Here is a 26,391-nt window from a genome sequence, read left to right as displayed (position 1 = left end):
GCATGAATGAACCGATCTTACACCAGAAGGAGAGGGATTCCAAAACTATTCAGGTATGGGACAATGTAGTTGAGAATGTCTTAAAAGATTCGATAGATATTACTCATATTATGAAGGTGCATCTTCTTTTCGATAGATTATCATATAAGAACTCCAAAGTTAAGCTTGCTTGACTTGGAGAAATTTTTGATGGGTGACCCCATAGGAAGTTTCTTTGGGTGCGTGTGAGTGAGAACATAAGCACGTCAAAAAGACTCGTCTTAATACAGTAGGGACAGTCGTCGAATTCGGAGCCTTACAGTTGGTATCAGAGCAGACCTCTCCTAATACGGTGTGGTTCGGGGACGAACCAAGCGGAAGTTGGTGGGCATGTGATGCCCGGAGCCGAAGAGGGCGGGGATGATCGTCGGTGCCATAAGGTTGCATGGACAATGAGCCGAAGAGGGATTCGAAAACTGTTCAGGTATGAGACTGTGCAGTTGAAAATGACGTAAAATATTTTATAGATATTACTCATATCATGAATGTGCATATTATTTTCGGTAGCTCATAAAATAAGAACTCTAAAGTTAAGCGTGCTTGACTTGAGGTAATTTTGAGATGGGTGACAGCCTCGGAAGTTTCTTGGGGTGCGTGTGAGTGAGGACTTAAGAACACTGGAAAGACTCGTCTTGGTACAGTGGGGACAATCGTCAAATCCGGGGACTTACAGTTGGTATCAGAGTTGACCTCTTCTAGTACGGTGTGGTTCGAGGACGAATCAAGCGGAAGTTGATGGGCAGGTGAGGCCCGGGGGCAAAGAGGGTAGGGGTAATCGCCGGTGCTATGAGGTTGCAAGGACAATGAGCGGCTCCTGACAGACTTCTAGACGAATGAAACATGAATGAACCTGAAACGTCTACTAATTTTTTTTAAAGCTACTTCTCGAAAATAACATTTACAAGCATGCATGCATTAAATACTGTAAATCACACATTTTTAAAATAAGAGAAACTCGACACTGTAAATCGCTGCAGTTAAAAACATTTATCAAAACTCCTGTCAATCATCAACATAAAAATTACATAGTTTGAAAATATCCAAAACACTCCTATCTCAAAAACATGATGTGCGGAAGAAGTAAAGTTCTCGGGTTAGCGTGCGCAAATCCAGCCATGCCTACTCAATCTTTGGCGCCTCCAATCTCTTGATCGACAAACTCACCTGTATCAATCACACCTAGTGAGTCTAAAGACTCAACGCACCTGTAACGTACAGCAAATACATATATATAACAGGCAACATTTGAAAGGTATTATAATAACGATACATTCCATGATCCTATAAAATCGTGTGCATAATCATGAGCTGATAAAGCGTAAGTATTTTCATAACATATCTCAACATATCAACATATTCGTTTTCTTAATTTGAATTCCGTTCATTAGCTGTGATTTTCGTATCATCGTATTAGGCGATGGATCCATCTACGTGTATCTGCGGTACCCGGCAGTGGGGACATCAGCGACAACATTACCCGTCCACTGAGCCTTGGCCTTACATATCATCGTATTAACGTATTAGTATTAGTCACAACCAACTCCCTTCCTTCAAAAATATGTCATCATATTCATTACTTAATAAAAACATGTATATACGTAAACTTTTCCTTAAAATCAAGCATGCAACGTATTTTTCATATTTACGTAAAATCCGTATCCATGATAACATAAACGTTTAAAACATGAAAAAGTCGTGTTTAGGGCGCTGCAAAGACTGCCAACTCTACCCAAAGATGACCACGCTTAAATCGTAATTCAAAGGTTCCTAATCAAGCTTCTCATGACTTAATCTAACCCTCACTAATCTTGGTCATAATGACGCATTAATACCCAAAAGAGACAATAACACTTAAACCTAACCTTAAGCTCCTCAAACCCTGGACCAGCGCCTAGGAGCTGATACTGTGGCACTGTGGCGCTAACCAGGCACCCGGCGTCAGCGCTGCAGCGCCACCTATTTCAAAACATAGGCACTGCGGTGCCTAAAGGGCAGCGCCGCGCCGCGGCGCTAACCCTGCGATAGAATCAACCCCAAACACAACAATGCCAACATCTATCCTAATCTCTACCAACCCGAGCCAACCTCTAACCAACACTTTCTAGCCTACCTTGGGACCCTCCTGGACCTACCTGACCCAAGCTCACCGCCCCATGCACACTACAAGACACGAACGATTTCTAGCCACCACCAAAGCACCAACCGTGAACAACCCTAGAATCATCCACTCTATCGACCTCTTCCCTAACTCCAGCCATGTTCGAGCCGTCCTAGGCCATGGCTCAGACCACCCGGGTCTGATATTGGGCTAGAGACGACCTTTACACAACCGGCGCACCCAAATTTTTCAATCTAGCCTTGAAGCCCTAGTTCCTTCACTCAAAACCAATCGGCCCTCCCTCTGCTGACTGTGACTCAACTCCAGCCCTGAGTTCCCTTCACTCCTGTCCTAAACAGCCCTCTAACACCAAAATTCGGCACCCCCTTGCACAAGGACATGAAAAACATGAGTTGTACACAATATTAATGCATGTTCATGTCAAAACCTTTTCCAAAACGATGCTATAAGATAGACCAATGAAATTTCATGCCAAAAACATATAAAACAACATATAGATGGTGTAAATGATGAGAAAAGAATGATACAAAGCGTGTCTTAATGTTTTTATGCTCAAAAACTAGATGATTCCCGCGTAGGGCTTGCACCGGAGAGGCGGAGGAAGGTTTTTCTTGAAAGCTACTGAAGAAACCGATGAGTTGCTGCTAATTATCGAAAATGGAGGCTGCTAATTCTCCCCCCTTAAATTGAATTTCGTCTTCGAAATTAAAACGTACCGAATAACCTTGGGTAGCGACTCATCATCTAGGTTTTATCTATCTCCCAAGTATCCTCCTTCTCGGAATGATTCAGACACTTGACTTTGACCATGTGGATCACCTTGTTCCAGAGTCTCCTCTCTAGTCTGTCCAATAACTTAGTGGGTCTCTCCTCGAAAGACAGGTTCGATGTCAGATGAAGTGGCTCAAATTTAAGCACATGCGAAGGATTAGGCATGTCCTTTCGTAGCATATAGACATGGAACACATTATGAACTCCCGCTAAATTCGGCGGTAATGCAACTCTGTATGCGAGCGTTCCAACTCTCTCTAGGACCTCAAATGGTCCTATGAATCTAGGGTTGAGCTTGCCCTTCTTCCCGAACCTCATCACACCTTTCATTGGTGCGACTTTCACAAAGATGTGATCTTCTACTGGGAACTCAAGATCTCTGCGCCTCTGATCTTCATAATTTTTCTGTCGGCTCTGAGCGGTCTTTATCCTATCTTAGATCTTGATCACTAACTCTGCAGTCTGACTAACTATATCCGACCCTAACTCTGCTATCTCTCCTACCTCATCCCAATACCTGGAGACCTACAATTCCTCCCGTATAATGCCTCGTATGGAGCCATACCGATAGATGCCTGATAGCTATTGTTGTATGCGAACTCCACAAGAGGTAACTTCAGCTCCCAGCTGTCCTGGAAGTCGATCATGCAAGCCCTAAGTAGGTCCTCCAAAATCTGAATCACCCTCTCTGACTGTCCGTCGGTCTGAGGATGGAAGGCAGTACTAAATAGCAGCTGTGAAACGTCCACTACTCGTTTTGCTTAAAAAGTAATAATTTTTTTTATCCTAGTAATTCGGCCGATATACATATATATATACTTAAAATATTTGTGACACCATTTTAAAATAAAACAACCAACTATATTTGAAAATCCAAAAGAAATAGTTCAAAACATAAAATCGTCAAACGTTTGCAAATCCTAACTTAGCAATATTTCAAAATAAAGCCAACTCTATCAACCTCTCAAAAACCACTCCAAGCATAAAAAGTCATAAAAAATCTTTAACATAAACTTTGAATCATAAGTGCGGAAAACTAGCATTGGTCCTCGAGTTATGTGCATCTTCAGTCTAGTAAGATCAACCATCAAGACCTCCACTAGCATCAACATCATACTCACCTGCATCTATCACACATAGTGAGTCTAAAGACTCAGCAAACCATATTCTTGATAACAAATAATACATATACATTCACATGCAACAATGAAAACACTTTTGCTTAAAATAACATTTCATAATCATGCATTAACTTAAACATTTTCATATCATCAGAAACATATTCATATTCATCATATACGTATACGCATTCTTTTTCGTTGAATTCAGATCGTTAATTGTGACTTTCGTATTAGGGTTCGATGGATCCATCTACATGTAACCATAATACTAGGCGGCAGGGACATCAGCGACACTCTCACCCGTCAACTGAGCCTTTGCCTTACATATTAACCTTTCATCGTATTTATATTAGTCACAATTACTTCACTTCCTTCAACATTTCATATTTTCATCACTTTATAAAATTCATGCATATAATAATCATTTTTCTTTTAAACCAAGCATGCACCATATTTTTTAGCGTTAACGTTTCATTATAAAATTCCATAAACATTTAAAATAACTTTTTAACATATAATACAGCATTCAGGGCACTGCCACGACATTTATTATTTTTCAAGTGTAAATTGACCGTTTTACCCCTAGACGAAAAATTTTTTGATTTTGACTTTTTCTTATTTCCGTTGACTCTAGACCATCCAAATAATTATTTAAGCTTAAATAAATTTTATGATATTTTTATTTAGTTTAAATTCGAGGCTTTTCATTTATTTCGAAATTAACAATTCGTAATGTGTTTTAATCCCGAATAAATTCCAACTTTAATATAAAATTCTCAAATTTAAAACATAGACTTTTTATAATCAATTTACCCTCGTGAACCATAATTCGACCCCCGTGAACCACGTTCGAACCCTTTAGCCCTTTAAGACACAAAAGCCGAGCCTTAATCTAAAACCCATGAGCCAACTCTCGGTTTCATCAAGCTCAACCCGAGCCACCTTGAGACAACTCCTGACCAAACCTCCCCTGGATCCTACAGAACCCACTGGACACCTAGGAATTAGCCCTAACCCGTACCGAAGCTCCCTGCACCCAACAAGTGCTGTGGTCGAGAATTCTAGCAATACTAGGACTCTTCGATATTCCAGCTAGGACCCTAACCATCGAGCCACCACCGAGCCCTCAGACTCAGGACCCTCACAGGACCTTAACCGACTTAGCCTTGATCCATGATCCTAGCCGCGAGCCCTCCTGCGCTGCTGTTATTCTCGGGTAGCTTGGAGGAAGAGTCCTTGTTCGCTTGGACTCTTCCCTAACCGACTAGCAACCAAACCATCTCCCAGCCTGGCCCTGGTCGAGCCCTGGCCGAGCCATGCATGGTTGTACCCTCATAATCGAACCATTGACACAAAACGCACCATATTGGTTCCAGCTTGTTCTTAGTTCTCGTGCACCCTATCACCGTGCATCATAGGACTCTTAACTTGTGCAAAAACGTTCCATCTAAGATCCTTAATCAATGGTGTGCTGTTGTTGACCACCAAATTAATTCCTACTCTTTTAAATAAAAACGAGTGTAATGGTGAGTAGGGTCGAATTCACAGGGAACGGTAGATTTATTTATTTTGATAATAAAAATAAAAAGGGGGAATTCATTTTGATAATTACTAAATAAGATAACCTAAACTAAAATTACCAAGCAAGAAAAATACTGAATCTAGAATTGAAAATTAATCGAAGAGAATATAGTAAAGAATTTATTATGAGAAAATACTGATTCAAGGGGATCATACTATTTAATTGTCTCAATGTTCATCGGATAACCAATCATATATTCATGTTATTCTAAGCAATTAACGTTAGAATAATAGAAATAGCCGTATAAATTCTTGTGTTTTCCTAAATTAATCGACCAAACCCAATATCCAGTCAAAACTTACCAATAATCAACTGGGCACGATAGCGTTCCATATTAATTAAAGATAGCATTTTAGTTTCGTGAAAACAGTTAATACTAAAATCTAACAACCGAGATAGATGCAATTGGAAGATCTAGTTCCGTCGATTTATTTAGATTACACATGTTATGATAGCACAATACATCTAACATATTTTTACTCACGCACCAATCGTTCATGACAATTACAAATCACTGAATTCATGGTTAGTATTAGAAAATCATACATAAAATTAAATTGTCAGATTAATTGACGTATAACATTCATATAATTAAATCATAAATCAACAAATACTTGAACAAGACACGAATATTAAATTGAAGCGCAAAACCTCACCGTGATAAAATTAAAATAGTAGACTATCCCTTGAATCAGACTAGAAATTTAAAGAGAAAATCCTTGAGCCTTTTTCTTCTTGTTCTTCACGTGAGTTGTTGGAGAGGGTTTCTTTTTTTTTTTTTTCATCTTTCTTTTTTCTTTCTGCTTGTGCGCCTCTCCTTGTCGTGAATGGTAGTCTGATTTGGGTCTAAAATTAAGCTAAAAAGTTTACAAATTTCTTAATTAACCCTAAATCTTAAAATATAAATTAATAGATAATGTCTTATCTAGAGTTTCTCTCCAAGAATTTCCACTAAATCAGACATCATAATTAATTCTTTCAAATCTTGCATAATCTTCACAAAATCAGATTTTTAACTTCTTTCAATTTTAGGCAGCTGAAACATAATCACAAGGCGTGGCCACGCCTTGTTCCAGGACCTCTTCTGGTTTGGCCATTCTCTTTCAAAACTCTATATTGGAAACTTCAAATTTGATAAACATCACCTTTTTAAATCAAATTTGCTCCAAGACCGTAAAACTTTTTCCTACAATAAAATTACAAAAAATGTATCAATTAAACATATCGGAGGTTGGAAAATGGGAAATATGAAAATAAAAATACTAACTATTACAAGCATATCAAAATCTCCCACACCTAAACGATGCTTGTCCTCAAGCATAAAATAGATCAACTCATTATCTCAATTTTTCGTCCTCTTTCCGCTTTCTCTACTTATCCAAAACATTTTTCATGCAACAAGACATTTTAATTTCTTAGCATCTCACAAAATAACATCATGAACAATCACTGCAATCAAAATGTGTAGAAATTAAAATGCATGGGATTTAACAACTCCTCACAAGATTCGCTCGTTCCGCTCATTAGTGTCTAGGATATATATCAACAAACTCTCATGTCAAATGCATTGAAAATTTTTACCCTAGGCTTGCAAATATATCGCATCCTTCCACTAAATGAATGAATTAAAATACACAAACAAAAAGGGCTATAAATGGGTTATAACGTGGCTAGGGTAAGATAGGATAAAAGGAAACAATGAGCTATGGAATTGGAGAAACCATATCAAACTTTTCTCACAAAAATAAAAATGTATCCAAAAACTCTTATATCTCATTATAACAATCAAGAGCATTTTTTTTTTTTTTATTTTTTTTTGTTTTTTTTTTTATTTTTTTGCTCTTCTTTTCTTTCTCACTTTGTCTACTTCTCTCCTTTCTCTTTCTTTTTTGTATTTTTTTTGTTTTTTGTTTTTTTTGTAGACGGTGACTATAAGGATTCGAAATTGACTAAATCCCAAAAATTCACACTATTTTGGATTGAGTGATGCTATTTGTGAAAAGTTTACATGATTCTCCAATTCAAGGTTCAAAAAAGGGGATAACCAACAAAAAATATTTATCACGACTTATAATGTGGTTATTTTTATTCAAAGAAAAAAGCTCAGGCACAAACTTGGTTCACTAGGGGTCTATGAATCAGGGTAGGCTCAAAGAACGGCTCAGATGATGCGAAAGAAAATGATTTGAACCTAATGCCCTTATTATTTTGTCTATGCACCTAATCCACCACAAAGTGTTGACAAAGACATGTATAAAAATGCAAGTTCTAGAAAAATTAACAATGCAATGACAACACAGAATCAAAAAAAATGGAGCATGATATCATGATTGATCATAGGCTCAAAGCTCAACAAAGAAAAAAATATAGCAATTGTGTTAAATCCCACACACTTGTCCTATCTAACTATCATCCAGAGCAACTTATTCATAATGGAAACGTGAGAATGCAAAAACATTTGCACGCAAAGAAAACATTATCATCATTTTTTTTTCATCGGAGGCAATTAGGATTTAGAAGAAAGAGATATAAAAAACGAACTATGTTCTTGGAACTAACAACGTCACTATTTTTTTTAACCCAAAATGCAGAAAAATTAAATCAAAATACTAAAAATCAAATAAAATAAAAAAATTCAAAAATCCCACAGTCAAGTTAAACTTCTCACAATCAAATCAAACTCCCACACCTAAACTTGACATTGTCCTCAATGACAAAAAATAGATGCTCAAATAAAACAATAAAATAATAGGAAAAGTTAGAGAACTCCCCTGAAAAATGTTGAGCATCGTAAAGAAACAGCATCTACTGCTGCATTGGGGAAAACGGTGGTTCGAATCCCATGTGTCTGTAGAATGCCAACTGATTCTGTTCCATTCTGGTCAACCGCTGCTTGATCTCATCTATTTCCACTTCGATACACCTCCGTGATGGAGTAGCAGATGTGTGTGGAGGCGCACGTGATTCCAAAGGTTCGTCCGGACCATCAAATTCAGAATTGTGATGGCCGGGTCGTGCAGTCACTGGACCTGGTGGACAAAAAGAAAAAACTCCTTGCACATGTTCTATCAATCCCATATTCTTTACACAATGCAAATCAAGAGGAAGCATAGGACAAGCAACATGCAGATCATTATTATCAAGATCAATCAAATTCAGGTTGACAGCTAATGCAGTGATCAATGAACCAAGAATCAAATGACGTTTATGAGCAATGACACCAACAAACTGAGAAGCCAACCAAAAACCCAAATTAACTCTTACTCTATTTTGCATGCACCATAAGAAAAAAAAATCTGCTTTTATTAACACACCTGCAGAATCTTTTCGACCCGAAAAAGTAAAAGCAAAGAATCTGTGAATGTATTTCCACTCTGGGCTGTGCAAGTATCAGTCTTTTGATTTACTCGGGTCGTAATCGTTCTGTGTGTACATAGCTCGATAAAAGGCAATGGGATTAAATTGATCATGAAAATCACACGCATTATTCAAATATTCATCATTTTTTACAAAATCATTTTCAATAAAACCAAAACCAATGTTAAATTCAGTGATTGAAAATTTGAAAGTGTGTCCCATTAACCTAAAACGAACTACTCCTGGACTGGAGAGTGTGAAACTTTCATGCTTGACCAATTCAAAAGTAGCATAAAATTCACGCACAAGTTCTATATAAGCAGGACATAAGACAGATAAATATGATTCCCACCCAATGTAGCGAATCAAATCAAGCACTCCAGTTTTAATATTCAACAATTCCATACTGGGGTGCTGAATATACTTGCATGGGATGATTCTTTTGTTACACAATGCCTTATATATATCTTTTTCCACTTATTTGGTGAAGGTCAAATGACCATTCAAATCTGATTCAGATGGTGGTAACGAATTCATCCATTTCCCCATCCTAGCCCTTTTATACGAACGTGACTCACTCGTGCCTATATCCATTGAATTCAAAGAATTGTATCCATTAACAGAATTTTCTCCCACCAATACTTCCCAATACGCTCCAACACAGCAGCAAATCACAATCAAGTCCAACAAATAGATAATTGTCCACGAATTCAGACAACAATGACAAATCAACTAACTGAAATTAAAAGTGCGAAATTGAGAGATGTCACCGATAATAATCGTGATGGTGTTGCGCTGGAGATGTGGACTGGTGATGCACTGGGTGCGCTGGCAAACCCGAACGGCTGATTGGTCTTGGTTGTGGAAGTAAGAGCAGACGAGCGGCTGGTGGGTCGCGACGGCGTTGGAAAAGGTGGCGCGAGATGGGAGATGCTGCCTGGAAGTGCACGGTGGTGCTTCGACGGCGCTGGGGTGTGTGCAGGTGGGTGAGAGGGTTGCAGGTGGTTCGCAACGGCGCTGTGGTTGCAGACGGAGGAGAGGGTGAAGTGAAGCTGGTGGACGCTGCTGTTGGCTGAGAGTTTGAGAAGGAGGCGCTGATGGGATTTGGAGAGAGGCGATGGAGGCTGCTGTGAGAGAGTAAAAAAAAAGTAGGTTAAATTTTTTTTTAAAATAAAAATAAAAAAAAAAGATATGTTCCCAGCAGTAGAGGTATTTCAACAAGGTGTGGTCACGCCTTGTGCGAAAACCTCTACTGGAACGAATTTTTTTATTATTAAAAAAAAGAGAAAAAAGAAAAAAAAAGATATGTTCCCAGCAGTAGAGGTATTTCAACAAGGCGTGGTCACGCCTTGTGCGAAAACCTCTATTGGAAGGAATTTTTTTTTATATATCAGTAGAGGTGTTTCAACAAGGCGTGGCCACGCCTTGTGCGAAAACCTCTACTGTTACAAAATAAAAAATAACAAGAACTAAAATTTGGGTTACCTCCAAGAAGCGCTTGATTTTTAGTCGTCGTCTTGACCCTCAAAAGCACACTTCAAAGAGCGGCTAACGCCCAAAGTACGTGTCATATGACACCATATATGGGTCTTGGTTCCATGTGCCCTCAAGTATGGCTTGCTGTATGCAATTTAAGCTCGTCTCCTCAACAAAACGTGACTTTAAATAATAGGCATGAGATGAGAGTATCATCGTTGGCTCTTGAAGAACAAAAGATGTTGAAATCGACAATGGAGAAAGACAAGGATCTCCTAGATGTATGTATGATAATATTATCGACGAGTTCAAATCGATAGTCTCAGGAGCTTGTTAATCTCTCAACTTCATTGGTGCCTCATCTTCGTTTGATATTTCTTCCAAAACTTCTTCAGACTGAGGCTCAACAATTTCCTCATTCAATGCCACGCGCTTGTTACCATATCATTCAATCGACTTATGATTATTTCAAGACTATATCCCTCATCCTCTTGATGCTCAAAAGATTGGTCTGTAAAATTAGATTGGCTAATTTCTGGAGTGTATTGGTGGTTCCAACTCTACAGCGAAGGATCTCAGTATTGATTGTAGTCAAAGTCGGCCATATCATTTAGCAAACATATCACACTGTCTTCAGGTCAACTAAGTAGTGGACTACCAGTTGTTAGTGCTCCATTAAATACCCATCTTCGTGTAACTGCATCCAAACCTTTATGAAAAAGTCGAATAAAAACATAGTTTGAAAAATCATGATTCCTGAATGTTGTTGCTAAATTATTGAATCTCTCCCATTCAACGTAGAACGGCTCTCTGTTTTGTTGGGCAAAATTTGTGAATACATGTCGATGAAACATCTCGGCGTATTTCACAACAAAAAGTTCTCAAATTCTCTTCTCTCGATGAATCACCTGTAAAAGAAGAACAAAGCATAAAAAAATAACGACCGTTCCCCGGCAACGACGCCAAAATTTGGTGTGCTGTCGTTGACCACCAAATTAATTCCTACACTTTTAAATAAAAACGAGTGTAATGGTGAGTAGGGTCGAATCCACAGGGAACTGTAGATTTATTTCTTTTGATAATAAAATAAATGGGGGAATTTGTTTTGATAATTACTAAATAAGATAACATAAACTAAAATTATCAAGCAAGAAAAATACTGAATCTAGAACAGAAAATTAATCGACGAGAATAAAGTGAAGAATTTATTATGAGAAAATACTGATTCAAGAGGATTCTACTATTTAATTGTCTCACTGGTAATCGGTTAACCAATCATTTATTCAAGTTATTCCAAGCAATTAACCTTAGAATAATAGGGATAGCCGCTAAAATTCTTGTGTTTTCTTAAATTAATTTACCAAACCCAGCATCCAATCAAAACATACCAATAATCAACTGGGCACGATAGCGTTCCATATTAATTAAAGATAGCATTTTAGTTTCGTGAAAACAGTTAATCCTAAAATCTAACAATCATGATAGCTACAATTGGAAGATCTAGTTCCGTCGATTCATTTAGATTACTAATGTTATGATAGCACAACACATCTAACATATTGCTACTTACATATCAATCGTTCATGACAATTACGGATCACTGAATTCATGGTTAGCATTAGAAAATCTTACATCAAATTAAATTGCCAGATTAATTGACGTATAACATTCATATAATTAAATCATAAATCAAAAAATACTTGAACAAGACACGAATATTAAATTGAAGTGCAAAACCTCACATTGATAAAATTAAAATAGTAGACTATCCATTGAATCAGACTAGAAAATTAGAGAGAAGATCCTTGAGCCCTTTTCTTCTTGTTCTTCACGTGAGTTGTTGGAGAGGGTTTCTTTTTTTTTTTTTTTTTTTTTTTTTTTTTTTTTCTTTTTTCCTTTTTCTTTCTGCTTGTGCGCCTCGCCTTGTCGTGAATGATAGTCTGATTTGTGTCTAAAATTAAGCTAAAAAGCCCACTAATTTCATTATTAACCCTAAATCTTAAAATATAAAATAATAGATAATATCTTATCTAAAGTTTCCCTCTAAGAATTTCCACTAAACCAGACACCATAATTAATTTTTTCAAATCTTGCATAATCTTCACAAAATCAGATTTTTCACTTCTTGCAATTTTAGGCAGCTGAAACATAATCACAAGGCGTGGCCACGCCTTGTTCCAGGACCTCTTCTGGTTTGGTCATTCTCTTTCAAAACTCTATCTTGAAAATTTCAAATTTGATAAACATCACCTTTTTAATTCAAATTTGCTCCACCTTTTTAATTCAAATTTGCTCCAAGACTGTAAAAGTTCCTCCTACAATAAAATTACACAAAAATGTATCAATTAAACATATCGAAGGTTGGAACAATGGGAAATATGAAAATAAAAATACTAACTATTACGAGCCTATCAATCATGGCAGCTCCTTCATGTAAACAAATATCAAGTTTTGGGACAATAATTCATGAGTTCTGGACATATTGATGCATAAAAACGAAAATGATAAAAAGATAATCATGTTTTTCATAGAAACAATAATCAAAATACATAATAGGGTGTGATAGATGAGAAAATAAAGAATTATGGCGTGCTTTTACGTATATTACGCACGAAAATACGATGACGATGCGAAGGACGACAACGAACGACCTTGGCTGAATTTCCATTGCAAAAACCGATGCTTTTCCCTTGAATAAATTGTGTGTGTGCCGTGTGTCTGAGGGGAAAAGAGTTTGTGTGTGTTGAGGGAGGTGAGCGTGAGTTTTAAAGGGTTTGGGGTAGGGTTCTGGGCTTAAAAAGTTGATAATAAAACTTGTGTGCAAGCTTGGGCCCATTAGTATACTGTACTAGGCTCAATAAGCCCAATAGTGCATTAAAAATTATTTCGTTTTGGAAAGTTCGTGAAATTATTAGCTGAGTTGTCAAAAAGTTCATATTTCATTGAAAATCGAATATCGATAAAAATTACGTCTCGGCTTTTAAATCACCTCAAAACTCTTTGTTTTAAAAAATAATAAAAAGCATCATACTTATTTTAAAAAATAAAAACAATTATTTAATAAAAATATTTTCCATTTTTCAGCCCTCGGAATGCGTTCCTCGATCGCATCTCCGATAACCTTTAAAAATACAGTTTTAAGCATTCAAGTAGAAAATGTTGTGACTTTGATTGTTGCACTCCCAATAGCAGGTTGTCCGCAAGTAGTATAATTCGGTGAGTCCGATATCGTATCCATAGGGAAGCTACGGTAATTTCAAGTCCACTACAATGTCTTTTTGTTTTTGTTTTTGTTTTTGTTTTTCTTTTAATTGTTTGAATCTTCAATTGGTAATTTTTAATTGTTCAAATTTTAATTTAAGTAGTTGAGATTAGAGGATCCACTCTTGATATTTTAATAAAGTTAACATTAATGAACATTATTGAAATCCACTTAATAAAATGGTTCCAATATATTAAATAATCATATTTATATTATGTTATATACTATTTTCTTATAATTATAAAATATATATCAAAACTTATAAATGTTGTCAAGTATTTATTGTGCTATATATATTTGTAAACAATAAATCAAGGTTCCCACTTTAAATGGTTAGTAAAACCAAACAAACATTTAAATGGTACCAATAAATTAGTGTAACATATAGCAACAATAAATCAAAACTCCGACTTATAAGTAGGGTATAAAAATGCTTAAAAAAATAAGTATAACATAAACAATAAATAATGATTAAATAATTTAAAAAATAGATTATTACCTTTTAATAACCTTATTATTATGCCAAGAGCTTCACCTTTTCATCTCAACCTTAGGAAGTTAGCTACTCGTTATTCAAAGTATAAAACTTTGAATATGAAATTAACATGCTAATTATTTTTAAATGTTGAAATAAAGGAAAAATAAAGAGAGAAATATTATGAACTCAAAGATTTGTTCATAGAATGAGGGATATCTCAATTCATTACAATGCACCCCTGTTTATAGCCAAATTTGGGGAGACAACCACAAATAAAATATTATTTTTTACACATAAGTCTTTATTGGTGTTCTAAGAAATTATATTTTAATACACATCACTTTTGAAAATCTTCCCATCCAATTTTGCTTCTCCACATAAAATAAAACATGTTGATAATTGAGTTTTTGAATTGTGGTATTTTATTTTAACCATTTGACCAAGTAGTTTGAGAGATATGGTCAAAATACTAGAGCATGGTAAAACTGCCACTCCTTTGGTAACTTTGTTTGTTGCTTAATTTGATCCCAACTGTGAGAAGATTTTTATCTCATGCTTGTCACCAATATTGTGTTAGAGTAGGTGCACGTCGAGCCAAGTGTAGGCCGAGTGTTCACAATGAAACTCTATGTATAAACAGTCTTTATTTTAATAATATTTGAAATTATTGTTTTGGCACTTCTTTATCTTTATACACATGCTAGTTGCATTGATAAAGTCCTTGAATATACAAATAGTAGAAAGAATATGAGATGCTCATATGATGAGTATCATGAAACTCATATTTGCAATACTGTATTTTCTAAACAGTTCCTAGTCGATTCAGCCGCCGCTAAGAAGGATATAGGCCGCTCGAGTTCGAGACTAGTATCTGCGATGTGAGTACCATGTTTAATTATAGGGGACATTGTGATGTCCAAGCATGCAGATAGGTGCTCCTGGTAGAGTGCACTGAACAACCCTCCATAAAAGACTTTCCAAGTGGTTCTCACTTATAGAGTGGAAACGTCCTAGTTTATGGTTGTACACAATTAGTCCTTACGACCCGGGACAACATTGAGACTCTATGTGCTAGCATTGCACTTTGACTTGTTTACCGACTCTCAAGGGGTCATCAGGTGGCAAGGTTGGGTGTTTTGGCGAAACATATAGGAGTCAATGCATTGTAGTCGGGGATTCACCACTTATCTTCGGGTATGGATATCCTATGTGATCTCTGTTAGAGAAGGTGCACGTCGAGCCAAGTGTTGGCCGAGTGTTCACAATGAAACTCTATGTATAAACAGTCTTTATTTTAATAATATTTGAAATTATTGTTTTTTCACTTCTTTATCTGTATACCCATGCTAGTTGCATAGATAAAGTCCTTGAATATACAAATAGTAGAAAGAATATGAGATGCTCATATGATGAGTATCATGAAACTCATATTTGGAATATTGTATATTCTAAACTGTTCCTAGTCGATTCAGCCGTCACTAAGAAGGATATAGGCCGCTCGAGTTCGAGACTAGTCTCTGCGATGTGAATACCATGTTTCATTGGTAGGGGACATTGTGATGTTCAAACATGCAGATATGTGCTCCTGGTAGAGTGCACTGAACAACCCTCCATAAAAGACTTTCCAAGTGGTTCTCATATATTGAGTGGAAACGTCCTAGTTTATTGTTGTACACCATTAGTCCTAATGACCCGGGACAACATTGAGACTCTATGTGCTAGCATTACACTTTGACTTGTTTACCGACTCTCATGGGGACATCAGGTGGCAAGGTTGGGTGTTTTGGCGAAACATATAGGAGTCGATGTATTGTAGTCGGGGATTCGCCGCTTACCTTCGGGTATGGATATCCTATGTGATCTCATGTGTATATAGTTTGAAATCTCTGATCAAAGTATGGTGGTAATTATGAAAGGGGTTTCATAGATTACACCATCGATACAACTACGACATGACACATAGTATCGATTCATTGACAACTCTCGATGCACCAATGGTTGTCGAATCGGTCGGGATATATGAGATGAAGGGACCGTACTGTACGCTAACCATAATAGAATGGTTCTTGCAGGCACTATCATTAGATACCTAGGGAATCATGTAAGCGATGCTGCTAGGCGTTTAACATGATTGGTTGGGTATTATAAGACTTGAGTTTTGATGTTCTTGTTATCAAGGAGTTGATAATTAATAATGGAGCAATTGGGGTATGCTTGTATAAGGACATGTTTAGTCCGAATCACATGGAGATGTGAACCTACGGCTAGTTGTATTAATGAACCATTGAGGGCCACACAAGTGTTAGCTTTTTAGATCCCGTTGAGAAGTAAAATAGTTCAATGTGTTGAACGGCTTATAAACGTAAGGAAAAATAGAAGTATGACTTTTATAAGGAGAGTGTAACTTTTAATTTGTGGAAGTGTTCCTAAATTAAAAGTTGGCCAAATAAATAATGTATTTGAAAATTGTGATTTTCATAAACATTATTATGGACTAAATTAAATTAATTCAAGTGTTGAATTAATTAAACACTAGTGGACCTAGTAGAGTCCAAATAATTAAATTCATTCAAGTGTTGAATTAATTAAACACTAGTGAAACTAGTAGAGTCCAAATAATTAAATTAATTCAAGTGTTGAATTAAGTAAATAACATTGAGCCTTGTAGAACCCAATTGTAAATAATTATTCAACTAGTGGGCTTGAGTTAAATCAAGTAAAGTTTAAATGGTCTCAAATGTGCTTGAGATATATAAATAAAAGTCCATGGGCTTTGTAATTGTTACAAACCCAAATAGAATGCATGCATGGGAAGTGAAAGGTTGGGAGACAACTTTTTCAATATCAAAGGCATGGCATGCACATGCCTAGTCTAACTTTTTCTACAACCAAGAAAGGTCTTCCTCCCTTCTCTCCCCATTCACCATGGACGAAATTTCTATCATTTTTTCTCTCCAATTTTTCTTCTTCAATTGTTGAGGAAAGAAAAGTCTTCTCAAAAGAAAATTCCTCTAATTTTTCTAGTGCAAAATTAGAGGGGATCTACCTAGTTGGTGGTGGGCTTAATATTTGAGTAAGGAGTACTCAAAGGAGAAGCTTGTAGATTTGTCATCCTTTCAAGAGCCAAGTTGTTTACAACTTGGTTGGAGCCATAACATCAATCCTTGTGATTGATAGGTAAAAATTTTTTAAACACACTATAAATGTCATATATTGTGTTTTGTATTTGAAACACATCTTAGTAGAGGTGTTCGAATTTTTGCCCTTGAAAATATGATTTTCGAAAATTTTGAACTTCCGTTGCGCATTTGAACACCTAAAATCGATCCCCTTTCAATCTCATGTGTATGTAGTTTGAAATTTCTGATCAGAGTATGGTGCTAATTATGAAAGGGGTTTCATTGATTACACCATCGATGCACCTACGACATGACACATAGTATCGATTAATTGACAACTCTTGATATACCAATGGTTGTCGAATCGGTCGGGATATATGAGTTGAAGGGACCGTACTGTACGCTAACCATAATTGAATGGTTCTTGCAGGCACTATCATTTGATACCTAGGGAATCAAGTAAGCGATGCTGCTAGGCATTTAACATGATTGGTTGGGTACTATCAGACTTGAGTTCTGACGTTATTATTATCAAGGAGTGGATAAGTAAGAATGGAGCAATTGGGGTATGCTCGTATAAGGACATGCTTTGTCCAAATCACATTGAGATGTGAACCCACGGCTAGTTGTATCAATAAACCATTGAGGGCCACACAAGTACTAGCTTTCTTGATCTCGTTGAGAAGTAAAAATAGTTCAATGTATTGAACGGCTTATAAAGGAGTTTATAAGCGTAAGGAAAAATAGAAGTATGACTTCTATAAGGAGAATGTAACTTTTAATTTATGGAAGTGTTCCTAAATTAAAAGTTGGCCAAATAAATAATGTATTTGAAAATTGTGATTTTCATGAACATTATTATTATGGACTAAATTAAATTAATTCAAGTGTTGAATTAATTAAACACTAGTGGGCCTAGGAGAGTCAAATAATTATATTAATTCAAGTGTTGAATTAATTAAATAACATTGGGCCTTGTAGAGCCCAATTAGAAATAATTATTAAACTAGTGGGCTTGAGTAAAATCAAGTAAAATTTAATTGGGCTCAAATATGTTTGAGACATTTAAATAAACGTCCATGGGTCTTGTAATTGTTACAAGCCCAAGTGAAAAAGCATGCTAGGGAGGTGAAGGGTTGGAGAAAACTTTTGAGTTAATTGCATGGCATGCACATGCACCTTTTTGCTTTAGCTTTTTCCACAACCAAGAAAGTTGATCTCACTTCACTCCACTCACTCTACTTGGCCGAAATTTTGAAGATATTCACCCCTTCATTTTTCTCTCATTTTGTTCTTCAATTGTTGAGGAAACAATATTCTTCTCCTTGAAAAATCCTTTTATTTTTCTAGTGCAAAATAAGAGGGGTTCTAGCTAGTTGGTGGTGGGCTTAATATTTGAGTAAGGTGTGCTCAAAGGGAAGCTTGAAGATTTGCCATCCTTTCAAGAGCCAAGTTGTTTACAACTTGGTTGGAGCCATTACATCAATCTTTGAGATTGATAGGTACATTTCTAAACATTATGAATGTCATTTTTGTGTTTTTGTATTTGCTACACATCTTAGTAGAGGTGTTCGAATTTTTGCCCTTGAAAATATGATTTTCGAAAAATTTTAACTTCCGTTGCGCATTTGAACACCTAAAACCGATCCCCTTTCAAGTGGTATCAGAGCTATGGATATTATTTTGTGTAGCTTACACATGATATTATATTGAGGTCGATTTCTAATCACATGAGATGACTTGTTGCAACGAATTCAAGGCCGAATTGGAACGGATTTTGGGCAGCAAGTTGCTACCCGAGAGGCTGCCCGAAACGGGCAGCAAGGGCAGCCCCGAACAGCCCCTCTTTGAAAAATAAAAAAAAAAATTTTGGTTGGCCGGAATCCGGTGACGGCGATGACGACTAGGGTTTCCAAAAGTGTTTTGGATTATCAAAGTGTCATGGGCCTTGATGTTGTTAGGTCATTAAATGGCTACCATATTTGTGAATTTTAAATGGGCCAAATTGTTTTTAGTGAAAAATGTGTTTTTGGGCCCTTAAGCTTAAAATTACAAAAGTTGCAAATATTTTCTCATGAAATAAATAATTGAAGTTGGACTTTAATTATATATAGTAAATTATGATTTACGAGAAATTCGGTTATAAATAAATTAATTAGAAAGTAGACAAAGGTGTTTGTACACCCTGTTAATTTAGTTTATAATCGTGGCGGTTAGTGATTGGATCAAGATATATCATATTGGATCAATTAATTATTGTGATAATTAATTGATGGTGTATGATATGTGATATTATTCATGAAGGATGATCAAAAGCCCAAGCCCAATTTGCTAGGTGTATGCTAGGATATTTTGTGTTGAACGATTGTAATAATTATCAAATTTAAAGTGGGTTTGGTTTATGGCCCGTTCCCACCCCTATGAGATGTATCCCTATTTGCTATGGATATTTATTTGTAAATATTAGTATAGTGGAAGATCAAGATTGGAAGATGGTGGCCTTGATGATTATGAAGATCGAAGACATGTAAATATTGGAAGCTAATGTAATAGTTGCATTTGCATCCCATGCATTTCCCTAGGATTGGACCTAGGCCCGTGTTTAGCTCACACGGGCCATTAGTATTGGGGCGATTGATCATCTTTGTTTGTTTACTGTTTATAATATATGCATGATATGTTATAAATAATGAGTATGTGCGTTATTATTATGATAATAACAAAGTTGCATGAATCCGGCAAACATACGATCAAACATGGCGAGTTTTTAAAATAAAATTAATGATGAGACCTTTCAAAATTAAAAACCCTCATTTTGAATAAGATTCAAAATTAATATCAAGCACGAAAAGGAGAATTATAAAGGTGTTTATAATTTTCATGTCTTCCATCGACAATGGGTGCATTATGAACGCTGCCCGTGTTCGGGGCTCGGCTCATATTATTAAGAGAACTCATGGGACCGTCCATTAAGGTTCAACATCGATGGGTAAGGCTTGACACGTAAAGATGAACGACGTCATATTATTGGGTTCTAATCAAACGTGAGACAAAAGTTTACGTAGAGGGTTGCATGGAGATGCAATTGAAAACTACCTTTTAGGAATTGTGATTGACTGATATTATTCGGGATCATAATTCGCTAATTGGACCTTGCGTACCTACTGAGGAAAGGAGTTTCCCGTTTTCACTAGAGGGTAGTGAAAGATGTCAAAACAGTGGGAGCGAAAATTTATGAAGTAAAAGTCCATACTTCATATCTTACTAAATATTTTAAAATAGTCAATAACATTTATCTGTTTTACTCTTCAGTACAAATTTGACAATGTCTTCGATTCGCAATCCGCTACCTGCAATACTCCAAACACACATATTAACTGGACCTAATTACCTGACTTGGCTAAGAAACCTGAAAATAGTGTTGAATTCGGAAAGGATAGCGTATACACTTACTGAGTCGCTCCTTGTTGAGGCTCCGACTGACTGCACTCCTGAGGAATTGCAGACTTACAAGGAATGGTGTGACCATGACTTGAAAGCAAAAGTGTTATATGCAGGCTTCTATGAATGATGAAAAGTCAGTTCTTTATGTGGGTTCTTCATCTGGTACGGAGATTGATCCACATGGGAAGGGAAAGAAGCGTTCTTTCCAACATCCCAAGAAGAACGTGCCCTTGAAGAGGCAAGCTCCGAATCTCGTTGGGGCAGCTACACCAGTTAAAGCTGACAAGGCTGTTGATATCTATCATCACTGCAAGAAGCCTGGACGTTGGAGGCGTAACTGCAGGGAATATCTTGCCCAAAAAGGTTCTGGAAATGGTATGTTCTATATCAAAGTAAACATTTCAATTAACTCTACTTCTTGGGTATTAGATACCGGCTGTGGCTCACATCTCTGTCATGAGTTGCAGGTGATGGGAAGAAGTAGGAGACTAAGGGAAGGTGAGACCTTCTTGAGGATGGGCAATGGAGCAAGAGTTGCTGCCAAGGCCATTGGATATGTTTGTTTACATTTGAACAATGACTTTAAGTTAATTTTAAGAGATGTTTTATTTGTACCAGATTTGGTGAAAAACATTGTTTCCATTTCTATGCTTGATAAAGATGGATTTTCTTGTTTATTTAGCAAAGGTGTTTGCAACATTTACAAGAATGAATGTTTAATTGGTACTGGAGAACTTGAAAACGATCTCTACAACTTAAAATTGAAAGATATTCCATTAAACAATGTCCAAGCTATAACAACAACAAACAAGCGAAAACAAGATACTCTAAATTCGGCACAATTGTGGCATGCTCGATTAGGACATATTTCCCTAAGAAGGATGAACAAGCTAGTGGGAGTAGGCATGTTTGATATGTCTGATATTAATGCTCTCACGACTTATGAATCATGTCTAAAAGGAAAGAAGACCAAAATTCCCTTAAAGGTCCATGTGGAGCGAGCCAAAGGGTTATTGGATTTGATCCATACCGATGTGTGCGGTCCGCTTAGCATCACCACTAAGCATGGACATGCCTACTTCATCACCTTCACCGTTGACTTTTCAAGGTATGAGTATGTGTATTTGATGAAATACAAGTCTGAAGCCTTTGAAAGGTTCAAAGAATTCAGAAGTGAAGTAGACAAACAATTGGGACGAAGCATCAAGACACTTCGATCGGATCGAGGTGGTGAGTACTTGAGTGCCGAGTTCCAAGAGTATCTTAGGGAGAATGGGATTCTCTCGCAGTGGACTCCGCCCGCTACACCGCAGTTGAATGGTGTTTCGGAGCGTCGTAACCGAACTCTGATGGACATGGTTTGGTCTATGATGGGGTTCACGGAGTTGCCTCCATCCTTTTGGGGATATGCGCTTGAGACAGCGGCATTGTTGTTGAACAATTTCCATTCAAAGGTAGTTGATAAGACACCATATGAGATATGGATGGGTAAGCCTCCCAAATATTCTTATCTTAGAATATGGGGGTGCCCTGCTTATGTGAAGCAGGTAGTGGGAGATAAATTGGATAGTCGATCCATTTTATGTTACTTTGAGAGATATCCAAGGAATTCAGTTGGATACTATTTCTATCATCCCCAAGAAACAAAGGTGTTTATTTCTAAGAATTCAACTTTTTGGGAAAAAGAATTTTTGTTGGATAGAAAAGGGGAGATGATAGAACTCGAAGAGGTTCGAGAGACACCCACAATTGTAGAACCCACACCCGAAGAGCCAAGAGAGGAGATACAAGCTCCTAAAAGATCCGAGAGAGTCTCGAGACCACCTATGAGGTGTGGTCTACTTCTTGAAGAGAGCCATGATGAGCCTATCCATGGATGTGATCCAAGGATCTTCAAGGAAGCGTTATCTGATGCCGATTCATCCAAGTGGCTTGAAGCAATGGAACCTGAGATGAATTCCATGCATTCGAACCAAGTGTGGAATCTCGTTAATCCACCCAAGGGAATTGTTCCCATAGGGTGTAAATGGATTTACAAGAGGAAACTTGGGGCGGATGGGAAGGTATTGACCTTCAAAGCGCGATTGGTGGCAAAAGGATATACTCAAAGACAAGGAGTTGACTTTGAGGAAACCTTTTATCCAGTTGCAATGTTCAAGTCCATAAGGATATTGCTAGCCATAGCTGCATGGTATGACTATGAGATATGGCAGATGGATGTCAAGACAGCCTTTCTTAATGGGGATATTAAGGAAGAGATTTACATGTCTCAACCTGAATGGTTTACATCTGTCGGAAGTGAGCATATGGTATGCAAACTTCAGAGATCTATTTATGGTCTAAAGCAGGCATCTAGGAGTTGGAACCTCAGATTCGATAGTACAATCAAAGAGTTTGGTTTTACTAAGAATCCTGAGGAACCCTGTGTGTATAAGAAGGTCAGTGGGAGTGCTGTGACATTCCTGGTGCTTTATGTTGATGACATTCTACTCATTGGGAATGATGTAGGAATGTTGCAATCAACTAAAATATGGTTAGCAAGTAAGTTCTCGATGCAGGACTTGGGTGAAGCATCTTTTGTATTGGGAATACAGATCTATAGAGATAGATCAAAAAGATTGCTTGGTCTCACCCAGTCCACATACATTGATACCATCGTGAAGCGGTTCTCGATGGATGAGTCCAAGAGAGGACATCTACCAATGTGTCATGGCGTGTCCCTATCCAAGTCTATGTCTCCCAAGACTGATGCAGAGATAGCGGCGATGACAAGCATTCCTTATGCATCTGCGATTGGTAGCATCATGTATGGGATGATATCTACACGTCCTGACGTGGCTTTCGCACTAAGTGTAGTGAGTAGATATCAATCGAACCCTGGTCTTCCACACTGGAAAGCTGTGAAAGACATCCTCAAGTATTTGAGAAGGACCAATAAGTTGTTCTTGGTCTATGGGGGTGGAGAACTGAAATTGGAAGGCTATACCGACTCTAGCTTCCAAAGCGATATCGATGACTCGAAGTCAACCTCTGGGTTCGTATTCATGCTCAATGGTGCTGCTGTCTCTTGGAAGAGTTCCAAGCAAGACAGTACTGCGGATTCCACCACTGAGGCCGAATACATTGCTGCATCAGCTGCAGCAAAGGAGGCTGTTTGGATAAGGAATTTCGTCCAAGAGTTGGGCGTCATTCCTAATGGAGTTGCTCCTGTCCCGGTGTTTTGTGACAACACGGGAGCTATAGCTCAAGCAAAGGAGCCAAGGTCTCATCAGAAGTCCAAACATGTATTGAGAAAGTACCACATCCTCCGAGAGATTGTGGAAAGAGGAGAAGTGTCGATTGACAAAGTCGGCTCCGCAGATAATGTTGCTGATCCGCTAACTAAGCCTTTACCTGGACCATTATTCGAGAAGCATCGCGAATCGATGGGTTTGAAGCATATGGGTAGTTGGCTCTAGTGCAAGTGGGAGATTGTTAGAGTAGGTGCACGTCGAGCCAAGTGTTGGCCGAGTGTTCACAATGAAACTCTATGTATAAACAGTCTTTATTTTAATAATATTTGAAATTATTGTTTTGGCACTTCTTTATCTGTATACCCATGCTAGTTGCATAGATAAAGTCCTTGAATATACAAATAGTAGAAAGAATATGAGATGCTCATATGATGAGTATCATGAAACTCATATTTGGAATACTGTATATTCTAAACAGTTCCTAGTCGATTCAGCCGCCGCTAAGAAGGATATAGGCCGCTCGAGTTCGAGACTAGTATCTGCGATGTGAGTACCATGTTTCATTGGTAGGGGACATTGTGATGTCCGAGCATGCAGATAGGTGCTCCTGGTAGAGTGCACTGAACAACCCTCCATAAAGGACTTTCCAAGTGGTTCTCACTTATCGAGTGGAAACGTCCTAGTTTATGGTTGTACACCATTAGTCCTTATGACCCGGGACAACATTGAGACTCTATGTGCTAGCATTACACTTTGACTTGTTTACCGACTCTCATGGGGTCATCAGGTGGCAAGGTTGGGTGTTTTGGCGAAACATATAGGAGTCGATGCATTGTAGTCGGGGATTCACCGCTTACCTTCGGGTATGGATATCCTATGTGTATGTAGTATGAAATCTCTGATCAGAGTATGGTGGTAATTATGAAAGGGGTTTCATAGATTACACCATCGATGCAACTACGACATGACACATAGTATCGATCCATTGACAACTCTCGATGTACCAATGGTTGTCGAATCGGTCGGGATATATGAGTTGAAGGGACCGTACTGTACGCTAACCATAATTGAATGGTTCTTGCAGGCACTATCATTTGATACCTAGGGAATCATGTAAGCGATGCTGCTAGGCGTTTAACATGATTGGTTGAGTACTATCAGATTTGAGTTCTGACGTTATTATTATCAAGGAGTTGATAAGTAAGAATGGAGCAATTGGGGTATGCTCGTATAAGGACATGTTTAGTCCAAATCACATGGAGATGTGAACCCACGGCTAGTTGTATCAATGAACCATTGAGGGCCACACAAGTACTAGCTTTCTAGATCTCGTTGAGAAGTAAAAATAGTTCAATGTATTGAACGGCTTATAAAGGAGTTTATAAGCGTAAGGAAAAATAGAAGTATGACTTCTATAAGGAGAATGTAACTTTTAATTTATGGAAGTGTTCCTAAATTAAAAGTTGGCCAAATAAATAATGTATTCGAAAATTGTGATTTTCATGAACATTATTATTATGGACTAAATTAAATTAATTCAAGTGTTGAATTAATTAAACACTAGTGGGCCTAGTAGAGTCTAATAATTATATTAATTCAAGTGTTGAATTAATTAAATAACATTGGGCCTTGTAGAGCCCAATTAGAAATAATTATTAAACTAGTGGGCTTGAGTAAAATCAAGTAAAATTTAATTGGGCTCAAATATGTTTGAGACATTTAAATAAAAGTCCATGGACCTTGTAATAGTTACAAGCCCAAGTGAAAAAGCATGCTAGGGAGGTGAAGGGTTGGAGACAATTTTTGAGTTAATTGCATGGCATGCACATGCACCTTTTTGCTTTAGCTTTTTCCACAACCAAGAAAGTTGATCTCACTTCACTCCACTCACTCAACTTGGCCGAAATTTTGAAGATATTCTCCCCTTCATTTTTCTCTCCTTTTGTTCTTCAATTGTTGAGGAAACAATATTCTTCTCCTTGAAAAATCCTTTTATTTTTCTAGTGCAAAATAAGAGGGGTTTTAGCTTGTTGGTGGTGGGCTTAATATTTGAGCAAGGTGTGCTCAAAGGGAAGCTTGAAGATTTGCCATCTTTTCAAGAGCCAAGTTGTTTACAACTTGGTTGGAGCCATTACATCAATCTTTGAGATTGATAGGTACATTTCTAAACACATTATGAATGTCATTTTTGTGTTTTTGTATTTGCTACACATCTTAGTAGAGGTGTTCGAATTTTTGCCCTTGAAAATATGATTTTCGAAAAATTTTAACTTCCGTTGCGCATTTGAACACCTAAAACTGATCCCCTTTCATATTGTAGATATTATCATCAACTTTCTACATGTCCAAGAATCATCTTAATCCCATTTGCAACGCTAAGTTTATTCTTG

General features: G+C 37.2%; 1 long non-coding RNA gene across 1 annotated transcript; it reads right to left on the bottom strand.

Moving 5' to 3' along the window:
* Positions 1-7,018: 7,018 nt before the first annotated feature.
* LOC140990707 (uncharacterized) lies at positions 7,019-7,879 on the bottom strand. Its single transcript, XR_012177686.1, has 2 exons — positions 7,744-7,879; positions 7,019-7,280 (listed from the first exon to the last, which is right to left on the bottom strand). It is a non-coding gene; the product is annotated as an uncharacterized lncRNA (long non-coding RNA).
* Positions 7,880-26,391: the final 18,512 nt, after the last annotated feature.

Source organism: Primulina huaijiensis, chromosome 12 (genome assembly GCF_012295235.1).
Source record: "Primulina huaijiensis isolate GDHJ02 chromosome 12, ASM1229523v2, whole genome shotgun sequence".
In the NCBI taxonomy this organism is placed as follows: domain Eukaryota; kingdom Viridiplantae; phylum Streptophyta; class Magnoliopsida; order Lamiales; family Gesneriaceae; genus Primulina; species Primulina huaijiensis.
The sequence above is the reverse complement of the archived record's forward strand: the minus strand, read 5'-3'. Positions and strand labels throughout refer to the sequence as shown.